Consider the following 12,791-nt stretch of genomic DNA (forward strand, 5'->3'; position numbering starts at 1 on the left):
ATCTCCTCCACCATTTCCAGGTTCCTGATTATTTTGCTAAAATCATTTTCAGGGGTTTCATGTTTGCTTTGACTTCTCTCTTTCGTTTCATGTACTGAAGGAAGCTCTTACTGTCCATTTTTATATTACTTGTTAGATTGCCCTCAGAGTTTCTTGGGCTCCCGGTTTGTGAAATTTTGGTCATCTTTGTGGGGCATTTAAAACTTTCCCAGTCCTCTCATACGCCACATTGTCGTTTTCATTCTTCCATCTTGATGGGGTCCTTAACTTCACAGATTAGTTAACTCAGCCACATTAGGGACATTTAAACAGTCCCTGGTTAAGCATATGGATAGTGATGGGATAGTGTAGGGCTTAGATTAGTTCACAGGTTGGTGCAACATTGAGGGCCGAAGGGCCTGTTCCGCACTGTATTGTTCTATGTTCTATGTTCTATAACTTTGATTATCCTCATCCTAGGGTCGCTCTGCATTTGCTCTTGTGAATTGATGTTCTGATGTTCCTTAGCCACCTCACAACACCTCCAGCCAGTTCAGCGCTCGTCCCAAAGTAAAAACCAGCCGTTAAGTTCAGCAAAATTATTCAGACACAACTTTTTCTTTGTCAAAATGATGGCAAAATTTATTTGTCATAAGGTTAGTGTTCCCAGGGAGATCTTTACTCTATGATCATTTCTTCAAACTGCCTTCGACACAGTACTCTTTGATGGACACATTACCCTCCACTAACAGTGTCCACTCCCTCAGCACTGACCCTCCGACAGTGCCCGCTCCCTCAGCACTGACCCTCCGACAGTGCCCGCTCCCTCAGCACTGACCCTCCGACAGTGCCCGCTCCCTCAGCACTGACCCTCCGACAGTGCCCGCTCCCTCAGCACTGACCCTCCGAAAGTGCCCGCTCCCTCAGCATTGACCCTCCGACAGTGCCCGCTCCCTCAGCATTGACCCTCCGACACTGCAGCACTCCCTCAGCACTGACCCTCTGACAGTGCGGCGCTCCCTCAGCACTGACCCTCCGATAGTGCCCACTCCCTCAGCACTGACCCTCCGACAGTGCCCACTCCCTCAGCACTGACCCTCCGACAGTGCCCACTCCCTCAGCACTGACCCTCCGACAGTGCAGCGCTCCCTCAGCACTGACCCTCCGACAGTGCCCACTCCCTCAGCACTGACCCTCCGACAGTGCCTGCTCCCTCCGCACTGACCCTCCGACAGTGCCCACTCCCTCAGCACTGACCCTCCGACAGTGCCCACTTCCTCAGCACTGACCCTCCGACAGTGCCTGCTCCCTCCGCACTGACCCTTAAACAATGCAGCACTCCCTCCGCATAGCATTCCCTGTGTACTAACTGGAACCCCTCACTCTACTTTGAGAAGTTAGCTTAGACCATGTACTTTTCCAATTCGAAAGGCAGATGTAAAACACTGAGCTTCTGATGCACTGGAATTGGTCAAACTAGTCGGCATGAAGCAAACACAACTTATCCTGACACTAAAATACAAGAAAAGAAAGAACTTGGAATAACGTAACTTTATTGGAACACCCAACAGAGTAATAGGTACACCAAGTATTACTCAGTAACCGTTCTGACATGCTCATGTCATGTTCATAACATACCATCAACACATCATTTGGCAAAACAGCATGTTCAGAAATACAATTTTCACACATGCACCGCGCGCAGTCGGAAGAGAAACTGCAGCTTCTAGAACAAATCAAGAGAGGGGCAAAGACAGTATCTACTTCATCATCTTCTGCTGAATCTGAAAGCTAAAAATAAAACGTAAAAACCCTGCTTGCGAGGTGTGGCCACACCCAGCCAGGTTGCTTCTATTGTTCCAATTTTTAGAAAAAAAATCCCAAGGCCTCACAAGCTGCTGATGTCACCAGAGACAGATCCACCTCTGAATCTCTGCCTTAAAGAAACTAGGACAAAATACACCCCTTAAAGCCATTGCATGGTGAAATCTCCCCCTCAAATAGAAACGAACCATCTACATACGACGACGGCTTCAATTTTTAAAATTCTTTAGTCTCATTCCCTGAGTACTCTCCAAAACATATTCACTGCATTTACTCTAAGCATGCAAACTGTCACTACTATAGTCTGTTTCAATCCTTTTATATTCGCTATTGATTTTCCCTCTCTTTCCTCATCAAGGTCATGACAATCCATGAGCAATTATGTTCTCTCATCCTACCACATGTTTGAGTTTCAAACTGAACAGCTGCTCTGTCTAAACAGTCTGCAAATTCTGCCCTGAAGTTTCACGCTAAAATGCTTTAAGGTGTGGGGATTGGCACAGAGAATTATCTCGGACACATTGCTGGCGATAAATGTGTTGTAACACCAAGCTCAAAAGTTTTCCTTATCAGCCGTGGAATGTTGATGGCTATTCAATTTCCTGGAAAAACATGCCATAGGTCTCTCTCTATCCTCTCACAGCACCGGGACCCAATTCGTTGGTATCAATGGCCAACTTGAATGTCTGTGCGTTATTAGGTGTGAATAAAACCCGGCCGGTGGTTCGCACAGCTCTCGGGCTGTCAAATGCCTTCTGATGATGTGCCAACCAACAGTAGATTTCTGTGCCAATTCAACAAGCCAGTTAGTGGAGCACACAGCCCTCGCTGGGCACAGGTAGCTCTGCTGTGGCCCTTGTTCCATTAATGGGAATTGGCTGTCGCTGATAGTTGCATGGTGGATAATGCCGCCCTGCTGCTACGCAGGTTTAAGCGATTTTCTGCAATGGTTTCCTGATAACGCGATATACTACAGCACGAAGTCGCACACAAGAAGGCACACTGTTGTGGAATGTATAATACCTGCGTGAACTTCCAACAAAACCCAACCGATCCTGGGAATCTCAATACAGCCTTCTTCACTGATGATTTGGGAAACTCCAAAAGCATTTCTTTTCACATTTCATGGGGCCACGTGTCCATGTCCGATGTCGTGGCCCAGGAATCTCACTGTGGGCTCTTGTGGATTCATGGTTAGCGAGGTTTATCACTGAGCTGGTTCGTTAGTTCACAGACGTTTCATTACCCTGCTGGGATAACCTCATCTGGGCAGCCTCCAATGAAAACGCTGCCGTGCTTCCTCTCTACTTAAATTCTGGGGTCAATTGGAATCGGTTACCTCATTTCCAGTTTCTCTTCACAGTAGTGTTTCTCCCAGGAATTTCTAAAGGCCTGGTTGTCCTCGGAGAAGGCCATCACTAAATACATAGAGTTAGACCCTATATACACACCACTGCAAAGAAAACCTGGAAATGAGGCACCCAATCCCAATGGAATTTGCACCTGATTTCTTGTCTGCCTCCTGTTTCATCACATGCTGCTTTCAAATGGAGTCTAACTAATTGCCCCACTCTGTTACATCTAAAATTTGACACGCAGTCCAAATGTGTGGTCTCTGACTCATCCATTTCTCCTTAATTAATTTCATACCCAAAAACTAACTCAAGTGGACTGAATTTGGTAGATTCATTCGGTGCATCCCTAATTACGAAGCTGGCAAATAGGCTTCCTTTATCCAATTCTCCAATAGTCTTGACAATAAGCCCTCAACATGATCTTTAAAGTTTGATTTTCTAATGCTCCCTGTGATTCTGGATGGTATGCAGTGGATTTGAAATGTTTTATTCCTAAACGAACCGCAATTTCCTTGTATAATTTTGGTGCAAAGTTTGCTCCCTGATTTGATTCCATCTCTGCGGGTAGTCTGCATCTCATAAAAGAATTTGAGTAGCCCTTCTATAATCCTATCAGCCTTGATACTGTGTAATGGAATGGCTTCTGGGAATCTCGTAGATATATCCATTATGGTCAGCAAATACTGATTACCTCCTTTTGGTTTGGTTACAGGATTCTACATAATCAATTAAGACCCTTTTAAAGGGTTCCTCAAGTATAGATTTCTGAAGAAAGGTCCTGACCCGAAACGTCAGTGTCCTTGCTCCTCTGACACTGCTTGGCCTGCTGTGTTCATCCAGCTCTACACCTTGTTATCTTGGATTCTCCAGCATCGGCCATTCCTGCTTTCTCTGGGTATTAAGGGCACTGGCTATATCACTACCTGAGATTTTCCAATTACCTGACATTCAGCAAAATTCAACTAGATCCTTTTTCAGACCAGGCCAACAAAAAACAAAATGGTTTTGGATTTTGGCTTAAGCTTTCCTTACTCCTATTGGTAATTCATGCTAGCCCCGCAACACCTCCTTTCTATAACCCACCAGTAATGCAACTTGATGACTTCTTGCCCAATTCCCAACAGCCTGAATATGTGATGGTCTCACTGCAACGTCATTTTTAAGAGAGCAGCGCTCTGGAATACCCCCTGGTTCTCCTTCTGTGTGAGCTTCTCGTTACAACTGCTTCAGTTTCTGTCACCTTTCTGCTGCCATTCAATTAATTTCTCTGAAGTAAAAGCGTCCACTCTGAATTCTACCTGTTCTTGCTTTTTCTCTCAACCATTCGATCAAACATAATTGAGAATCGGAGATGACAAGGTGTAGAGCTGGATGAACACAGCAGGCCAAGCAGCATCAGAGGGGTGGAAGGCTGACGTTTTGGGCCTAGACCCTTCTGCTGAAATGGGGGAAGGGAAGGGGTCTCTGGAATAAATAGGGAGAGAGGGGGTGGTGGATGGAAGATGGATAGAGGAGAAGATAGGTAGAGAGGAGACAGACTGGTCAAAGAGGCGCGGATGAAGCCAGTGGAGGTGTCAGTGGGGAGATAGGGAGGGGATAGGTCAGTCCAGGGAGGACAAACAGGTCAAGGGGGCGGGGATGGAGCCAGTGGAGGTGTCATTGGGGAGTTAGGGAGGGGATAGGTCAGTCCAGGGAGGACAGACAGGTCAAGGAGGCGGGGATGAGGCTAGTAGGTAGGAGATGGGAGTGGGGCTTGAGGTGGGAGGAAGGATGGACAGGTTAGAGAGGCAGGGATGAGCTGGGCTGGTTTTGGGATGCGGCCGGCGATGGGGAGATGTGAACTTCAGCTTCCATAACTTCCCCCTTTGATTTCTCCTCCTGCTTCAACCTGAGGCTTTTGTGACCTAACGCAGTCAGGAAAAATCCCAGGATATACACCTCAGTTGCCTGATTTGCCACTGGCTTCTCAACAACGGCAGTCATCATGCCCAGCTCCAATCCAGTTATCTCATTACCAAGGACATTCCTGGAACTGAGAGTTTCTCCGGCATTCCTACCGCGACTTCATCACTTTTCTCTCCCACCCTACTTTGCACAAGTCCTCTTGCATCCCCATGAGTTTCACCTTTCCTGGCAATAGTCCTTCTGAATTGCCTATCTCTCCATCTCACAACAGTGAAGATTGACTGTTATCTCTTAAAACTGCAACGGCTTTACCTGCTCCTCCCGGCACGCGCACAAAGAAATCTCACCCTCGCAAGTCAAATTCTTTAAAGAGGTCTGGCCCTTTCTTCGCAACAAACCCCTGGTCCATATTGCACACTCTTTTGTAGCTTTTTAGCTTCTATTTTCCTTTCCTTTACCACTCCAACAAAATTTATCCTGTTTTCCCTACTCCACCTTCCCAGCCTTGTAATCATCGACCATTTCCACTGCTCGCAGTGCCGTTTTTAACCCTCGGCTCCCCACGTGAGTCCTGGTGACTTCAAGGAGTGATTTTTCTAACTCGTCCGAAATAACGATCTCTCGAAGGGTGCCAATATGTTTGAGCGATTTTCCACATCCTTATCCGCCCATTGAAATCACTTTAATCGATCCTTTCCAACTCATCGAGATCACTTTGTTCGATTCTTTCCAACTCAACTCTTTAGATTCCAAAAACATTTCTGGTACCAGATAACAAAGTGTGAGGCTGGATGAACACAGCAGGCCAAGCAGCATCTCAGGAGCATAAAAGCTGACGTTTCGGGCCTAGACCCTTCATCAGAGAGGGGGATGGGGAGAGGGAACTGGAATAAATAGGGAGAGAGGGGGAGGTGGGCTGAAGATGGAGAGAAAAGAAGATAGGTGGAGAGGAGAGTATAGGTGGGGAGGTAGGGAGGGGATACGTCAGTCCAGCGAGGACGGACAGGTCAAGGAGGCGGGATGAGGTTAGTAGGTAGGAAATGGAGGTGCAGCTTGAGGTGGGAGGAAGGGATAGGTGAGAGGAAGGACAGATTAGGGAGGCGGGGATGAGCTGGGCTGGTTTTGGGATGCAGTGGGGGGAGGGGACGAGCTGGGCTCAACCCGCCTCCTTGACCTGTCCGTCCTCCCTGGACTGACCTATCCCCTCCCTACCTCCCGACCTATACTCTCTCCACCTATCTTCTTTTCTCTCCATCTTCGGTCCGCCTCCCCCTCTCTCCCTATTTATTCCGGAACCCTCACCCCATCCCCCTCTCTGATGAAGGGTCTAGGCCCGAAACGTCAGCTTTTGTGCTCCTGAGATGCTGCTTGGCCTGCTGTGTTCATCCAGCTCCACACCTTGTTATCTCAGATTCTCCAGCATCGGCAGTTTCTACTATCTCATGCGCGCTTGAGATGTGTTTTGTTTCACCTCCTCCTATCCCCGAATACCTCCTCTGACGCGCAATGCATGTATCTGACTAGCTCTACCTACCAACGACGTTTGGATCAACATTAACACCCCGTGATCGCCAGCCACTTCATTTGTTTAGTTACTTACTCAAACGAGATGAAAAGATTTCTTCATCCATGGACATGTTTGATCCCCGACAGACCTTTGGCTACAAAGAGATAGCTTGTCGTCACGATCCTTCTCACTGACCTTACCCTCACCTCTGCCATTCGAGCTCATCTTCCCTGCCTAAATGCTGACTTCTGACATTCCAACTCTCGCTCTCTTTCTGCCTTTCCTTCTGTTGGGGGGGGGGAGCTATCCTTTCACTTTGGCTCACCTCTCGTCATTTCTTCACCTTGTGCGCTGTCTGTAACATTCCCGAAGACCCTCGGAAATGCTGAGTGATGGGAAGAGCAGTCACGAAACACTGACGGAATTCAACAGCACCCCACCAAAACAAAACACACACGCTGACACATACTAAAAGCTGCCTTTGAGCCCAATAGTGCTAATTCCAGCTCGGAATTAGAGATTTTGATCCTCATAAGAGCTGCCAGTTTGCGATGGGCAGACAAGACTCCCTTAAAATATTTTAAGAAGTTAGGCCAGACCCTACCATTTCTTATTGCTAAAGCAAATACACAGAGTCTATCCCAGGTGCAAATCAAATTGCAAAGCACAATTTATACAAACATTACAGTTCAAACACAGCAAAAGAAAGAAGAATTCAGAAAAAAACAGCTTTATTGGAAAGCTTAACAGAATAATAGATACAGTAACTATTACTCACTAACAATCCTGACAGAGTAACTTCCAATTGACACAACTTTCTGGCAAAAATAACACATTCACACACTAGATTTTCTCACATGCAATGCTGTCTAAAGAAAGAGAAAACCCAATGTCAAACTCTAAGAGAGGCAGCGTAAAAATATGGCTTCGAATTCTGCTGAAGGCCAGCAGCTTCTGCTGAATCTAAAGGGTAAACACGAATTCGAAAACCTTGAGGGTGCGAGAGCTGGCCACACCCAGCCAGGCTGCTCCTATTGATCTACATTTTACATAAGAATCCAAAGGCCCACAAGCTGTTAATGTCACAACCGCCTGCTCATCAGTGCTCAACAAGGAATGAACAGGAAAACTACACCTTCTACGACAAGAGCTCGGTAACCCTAAAGGTTACTCTCAATGCACACAATACAACAGTGCTGCGCTCCCTCTGACAGTGCCCGCTCACTCAGCACTGACCCTCTGACAGTGCCCACTCCCTCAGCACTGACCCTCCGACAGTGCAGTGCTCCCTCAGCACTGACCCTCAAACAGTGCAGCGCTCCCTCAGCACTGACCCTTCGACAGTCCCTACTCCCTCAGCACGGACCCTCCAACAGTGCCCACTCCCTCAGCACGGACCATCCGACAGTGCCCGCTCCCTCAGCACTGACCCTCCGACAGTGCCCACTCCCTCAGCACTGACTGTCTGACAGTTCCCGCTCTGTCAGCACTGACCCTCCGACAGTGCAGCACTCCCACAGCACTGACCCTACAACAGTGCCCACTCCCTCAGCACTGACCCTCCAACAGTGCCCGCTCCCTCAGCACTGACCCTCCGACAGTGCCCGCTCCCTCAGCACTGACCCTCCGACAGTGCCCGCTCCATCAGCACTGACCGTCCGACAGTGCCCGCTCCATCAGCACTGACCGTCCAACAGTGCCCGCTCCCTCAGCACTGACCCTTCGACAGTCCCTACTCCCTCAGCACGGACCCTCCAACAGTGCCCACTCCCTCAGCACGGACCATCCGACAGTGCCCACTCCCTCAGCACTGACCCTCCGACAGTGCCCACTCCCTCAGCACTGACTGTCTGACAGTTCCCGCTCTGTCAGCACTGACCCTTCGACAGTGCAGCGCTCCCTCAGCACTGACCCTACAACAGTGCCCACTCACAGTGCCCGTCCCTCAGCACTGACCGTCCGACAGTGCCCGCTCCATCAGCACTGACTGTCCAACAGTGCCCGCTCCCTCAGCACTGACCCTCCGACAGTGCCCGCTCCCTCAGCACTGACCCTCCGACAGTGCCCGCTCCATCAGCACTGACCGTCCAACAGTGCCCGCTCCCTCAGCACTGACCCTCCGACAGTGCCCGCCCCCTCAGCACTGACCCTCCGACAGTGCCCGCTCCCTCAGCACTGACCCTCCGACAGTGCCCGCTCCCTCAGCACTGACCCTCCGACAGTGCAGCGCTCCCTCAGCACTGACCATCCGACAGTGCCCGCTCCCTCAGCACTGACCCTCCGACAGTGCCCGCTCCCTCAGCACTGACCCTCCGACAGTGCCCGCTCCCTCAGCACTAACCCTCCGACAGTGCCCCCTCCCTCAGCACCAAGGCTGTGCGAGTTGCATCAGCAGTTTGCACGGGGTTTGTTTTGTCTCCAGCAGGTCTTTCATGATAAAGTGAACGGTTGAAATCTCATGTTCACTGCTTCATGACTTGACTGTCATTTGTGGGCAGGCATTTCCCGTTTAAGTTGCTTTCTACAGCAGACGGATGTGCACATTGAGAGAGAGAGAGAGAGAGAGAGAGAACAGAGGAGACAGCTTGTTCTGAGCACAGCGAGACTCTCTTAAAGTCTCTCTGTGAACTGCAAGTCATCGAGGGTAGGCAACAGGAAGGTGCCAATGTGAGGAGTCAACTGTTCAGCACAATTGCAGGCTATGAGACGGTGAAATTGACCGCCCTTCAGTTTCCTGCCCGGAACAGGGTCCTGGTGGATTTCATTTAACGGATAACGTTTCGCTGTTGAACTTCCAGCCCATCTGAACATCGAGAGTAAGTCCTTCCTCCTTCTCAGCAGACCTTGGTCTTACTGCGATCCATCCCCCACCACCCTAACTAATCACAGATCATTGTTCACTCTCCATCGATGGCCTGAGATTTCTCGAGAGGCCGCTCAAGTCTGCAGGAATCGGGGGGTCGCGTCTCGTGGCGGGGAGCAAAACAGTGTGGGCTTGCGGTGGGCCAGATTTTATCTCGATTAAGAGGGGCTGAATGGCATGTGTGCGTGGGCTCTGCAGTCACATGGTGCGCAGCCTGTTGAAGGACAGCAGATTCCTGACCTTACCAGGGGTTTTTGTTGAACTTGGTGGAGAATGCACTGCAGATCCTCCGTAACGCAATGCTCTAAATCCCAAGTAATTTTGGAGAGCCTCAACATTTATTGTGATGGGGATTTGAAACCGTGAGCCTGAGATGTTAGCTCAGATCTTTGAAAAGCTCCTCGCGCTGCAGGCCAGCTCCAATCTGTTGCCACGTACCCATACTCGTGCCTCTCCACACTCACGGCTAAACATGGCAGAGTTAGCCACAGAAAGCACTGGTTGTGGTGGGAGTGAGGGGGAGTTGGCCAGGAGACAAAACCTGACCAGCCCCCCCACCACAGAGCCACCTCACGGGGGAGAGGAGAGCTGGTTATGTAGTTCTGCAACTTCTCGGAGCTCCCTGTGCACAAATTGGCTCTGGGGGAAAATAGAAAGGAAGGAATTGTAGGGCACATTTGAAATGTACGAAAGTCAGCTTGTGCAGAGAATGCCACTAATGTCTATTCATAACATCTGGTAAATATTCATTTTCCCTCAGCACTGACCCTCCGACAGTGCCCACTCCCTCAGCACTGACCCTCCGACAGTGCCCACTCCCTCAGCACTGACCCTCCAACAGTGCCCGCTACCTCAGCACTGACCCTCCGACAGTGCCCACTCCCTCAGCACTGACCCTCCGACAGTGCCCGCTCCCTCAGCACTGACCCTCCAACAGTGCCCACTCCCGCAGCACTGACCCTCTGACTGTGCCCACTCCCTCAGCACTGACCCTCCAACTGTGCCCGCTCCCTCAGCACTGACCCTCCGACAGTGCCCACTCCATCAGCACTGACCCTCCGACAGTGCCTGCTCCCTCAGTACTGACCCTCCGACAGTGCGGTGCTCCCTCAGCACTGACCCTCCAACAGTGCCCGCTCCCTCAGCACTGACCCTCTGACAGTGCCCACTCCCTCAGCACTGACCCTCCAACTGTGCCCGCTCCCTCAGCACTGACCCTCCGACAGTGCCCACTCCATCAGCACTGACCCTCCGACAGTGCCTGCTCCCTCAGTACTGACCCTCCGACAGTGCGGTGCTCCCTCAGCACTGACCCTCCAACAGTGCCCGCTCCCTCAGCACTGACCCTCTGACAGTGCCCACTCCCTCAGCACTGACCCTCCAACTGTGCCCGCTCCCTCAGCACTGACCCTCCGACAGTGCCCACTCCATCAGCACTGACCCTCCGACAGTGCCTGCTCCCTCAGTACTGACCCTCCGACAGTGCGGTGCTCCCTCAGCACTGACCCTCCGACAGTGCGGTGCTCCCTCAGCACTGACCCTCCGACAGTGCCCGCTCCCTCAGCACTGACCCTCTGACAGTGCCCACTCCCTCAGCACTGACCCTCCGACAGTGCCCGCTCCCTCAGCACTGACCCTCCGACAGTGCCCACTCCCTCAGCACTGACCCTCCGACAGTGCCTGATCCCTCAGTAGGGAGGGGATAATCCGTGTTCAGCTCCCCCTGTTTGAAATGTGAGTAAAATTTCCCTTCATTGCCCCCAATCTGTTGTTGTGTATTGATGAACAGGCTGAGATGGGGATTCAGTCAGAGGACCTGGCCTTCCATATCTGAACAATGATTATTACCCCTGTCCCTAATTGCCCCTTGAAAAGGTAGCTTCGAGCTGGGGTGTGCCTACAGGTCTTTTACCCTCAGCTTCATTACAGAGGGAAAGATTTTGACCCAGTGATTAGTGGCGAGCGAGGTGTTTGGAACTGTACTGCCAGGAGTTTATGAACTAAGTTTATCATGTCTCGTTTTCACCGAGTAACCAAGTTTCGACAGGGATGTTGACATTTGCACAAAGCTTTCGCTAAGGTCCCAGGCAGTGGGTCCCCACACAAAAATTAAGTGGCATGAAATGGATTAAGTTATGTACAGCAATCTGGAAATAGATAGTAGCAACAAATTGATCAGCTACAGGATGGTGGATGTCAACCAGACAGATTCCTGGAAGAGCATGGAGAGACTGGAGCAGTGAGGGCTATTTTCATTGGAGTTTTTAATAGCGAGGAGTGGGATCTCAGAGAAACCTGTTAAATAAACTCCAACAGGACCAGACAGGATCAATGCAGGAAGGATGTTCTCGAAGAGCTAGGGAGTCCAAAAACCAAGGAGTCACAGCCTAAGGATTATGGCGTGAGACATTTCGGACTGGGATGGGGAGAAATGGCTTCACCCAGAGATTGGGGAATCGCTGGGATTCTCTGTCACTGAAGGCAGTTCAGTCCAAAACATTGAGTGTTTTCAGGAAGGAGTTGGATTTAGTTCTTATGGTTAAAGTGATCAAAGGAGAGAAAGCAGGAACAGGGGGCTGACTTGGGTGATCAAAGTGTTCTGTAAAAAGCATGAGGGGTATGGATGTAGTGAATGGACAAGGTCTTTTCCCCAGGGTAGGGGAGTTCAAAACTAGAGGCGCATAGGTTTAAGGAGAGAGGGGGAAAGATTTAAAAGGGACCTGAGGGGTAATTTTTCACACAGAGGGTGGTGCGTGTATGGAATGAGCTGCCAGAGGAAGTGGTGGAGGCTGGTACAGTTACAACATTTAAAAGGCACCTAGATGGGGATATGAATAGGAAGGATTTACAGGGATATGGGCCACATGCTGGCAAATGGGACTAGATTAATTTCGGATACCTGTTCAGCATGGAGGAGTTGGACCGAAGGATGTGTTTCCGTCCTGTGTGACTCCATTGGCCACGATCCTGTTGAATGGAGGAGCAGGAGCAGGCTCATGGGCCAAGCGGCCTCCCCCTGGTCCTAGTTTCTCTGTTTCTGCGTTACATATTCAGGACACTGCAAGGATTGGGGCTTGGTTCCAAAATGTTTTCCCAATGATTTGGATGGGAGCACATACAGTATTTCTCATTCCGCCCATGACTTTGGGAAGGTCCCATCGGGAATGAGAGAATGTGAGGACAGCGCATGAGGATTCAAGTGGGTTGGGTGGCGGGGGGGGGGGGGTTGCGGGCTGGGGGGGGCGGCAGGGTGGTGGGGTGCGTGTGGGTGGGGGAGGTGTTGGCAAGAACAGGAGGAGGAGTCACTGTGGAATGTTGTGAAGATCTTCGCACTTTGGTGGGGGTAACAGGGCGGTTA

At 50.4% G+C, this 12,791-nt stretch overlaps 1 protein-coding gene across 2 annotated transcripts in view; it reads left to right on the top strand.

The window, feature by feature from the left end:
* The first annotated feature begins 9,123 nt into the window (after window positions 1-9,123).
* Window positions 9,124-12,791, top strand: part of LOC125449209 (RAS guanyl-releasing protein 2-like) — a 70,577-nt gene continuing 66,909 nt past the window's right edge. For both annotated transcript variants that reach the window (XM_048524896.2, XM_048524897.2), the window contains exon 1: window positions 9,124-9,386. The gene's annotated coding sequence lies outside the window, so the exon portion shown is untranslated. The remainder of the gene's footprint in view (window positions 9,387-12,791) is intronic.

The sequence above is a fragment of the Stegostoma tigrinum genome, chromosome 42 (assembly GCF_030684315.1).
Source record: "Stegostoma tigrinum isolate sSteTig4 chromosome 42, sSteTig4.hap1, whole genome shotgun sequence".
NCBI classification, from domain to species: Eukaryota; Metazoa; Chordata; class Chondrichthyes; order Orectolobiformes; family Stegostomatidae; genus Stegostoma; species Stegostoma tigrinum.